The sequence below is a fragment of the Carlito syrichta genome, unplaced genomic scaffold (genome assembly GCF_000164805.1).
Source record: "Carlito syrichta isolate Samal-C Ts95f unplaced genomic scaffold, Tarsius_syrichta-2.0.1 Scaffold314830, whole genome shotgun sequence".
Taxonomy (NCBI): domain Eukaryota; kingdom Metazoa; phylum Chordata; class Mammalia; order Primates; family Tarsiidae; genus Carlito; species Carlito syrichta.
This window is the reverse complement of record NW_007258926.1, coordinates 515,459-516,991: the sequence shown is the minus strand read 5'-3', so window position 1 is coordinate 516,991 and position 1,533 is coordinate 515,459.

Here is a 1,533-nt window from a genome sequence, read left to right as displayed (position 1 = left end):
TTCTGTACCTGTAGAACCCAAAGATGATTTTCTAAAGATTTTTAAGTTTTGGTTTTCAAATTTAGGTCTTTAATCTAACTGAATGTTATTTTGTGTATGTTATATGACCTCCCCCAAAAAAACAAAATTATTTTTTGGAGGATAGACCCCTTGTAGTACAGGCTCCCCCCACTGGGTAAGTGTTCTAGGAACCCATTGGCATCAGTGTACCAGTTCGCATTGTTGTGAGAGGCTATGCTTGACTTCAGTGAATTTTTTTGGAGATTCTTTCAATGTATTCGCCCATTTCATGATGGGTGATTTATGAGTGCTCCTGCCTACACTGCACTGAATGTTCAGCAGTTTTGAACCCAAAACAGAATGACCCATTTGCCCCACCCTTCCTATTCACCTGATCTCACCCCTAGTGACTTTTTTTTGTTTCTCCAGATGAAAAAAGTACCCCAGATGAAAAATGTTTCCCAAAGTGAAACAAAAAATGGCAGAAGCACTAAAAGGCATCAAAATAAATGACTTTAAAAACTGTTTTTAGCAGTGGAAAAGCATCTTGACAGGTGTATTGTATCGAACAGAGAGTGCTTTGAAGTAACTGAAGTTTAAACATGTAAGAATAAATACACAATTTTTTATAAATAAATTCAGGACATTTTTGGATCCTCCCAAAAACCCTTTGGGTAGAAAGCCAATTTTATTTTTTTCCAAATGAATAACCAATTGTTCAGTATCATTCTTAAATAACTCATCCGTGTTAGTTTCCTAGGGCTGTCATAACAAATTTTCACAAACTGGGCGGCTTAAAACAACATAAATTTATTTTCTCACAGTTCAGGAGACTAGAAGTCTGAAATCAAGGTGTCAGTTTCTTCTGGAGACTCAGAGAGAAATATCCCATGCCCCTCTCTCAGCCTCTGGTTGTTGTCAATAACCCTTGACATTCCTTGGCTTGTAGACACATCACTCTAATCTTTGCTTCCATCTTCCCATCATCTTTTCTGTGTCTTCTCTACGTATAAGGAGACCAGTCACTGGAATTAGGGTTCACCCTAATATTCCTGAAATCCTGGACTTACTATATCTGCAAAGACCCTATTTCTAAATAAGTACATATTTTGAGGTTCTAAGGGGACATGGATTCTAGGAAGGGATACTGTTCAACCCACCATACAGTGCCATCTTTTGCAACTGCCGTTTCTGTTTTTTCTTGAATTTCTTTTTTTTGACTTGGAGTCTCACTCTGTTGCCCAGACTGGAGTGCAGTGGCATGCTCATGGCCACCCCAGCATCGACCTGCTGGTCTTTGGCCTTCTGCCTCAGTCTTCCAAGTAGCTGAAACTACTGGTGTGCACTGCCATGCTCAGCTAATTTTTTTTTTAAATTGTAGAGAGGAGGTCTCACCAAATTGCCCAGGCTGGTCTTGAACCTGCGGACTCAGGCAATCCTCTTGCCTCAACCTCTCAGAGTGCTGGGATTACAGGCTGAGCCACTGAGCCCGGCCATTTCTTGAATTTCTATATATGTGCGGGCAGAGTGTTC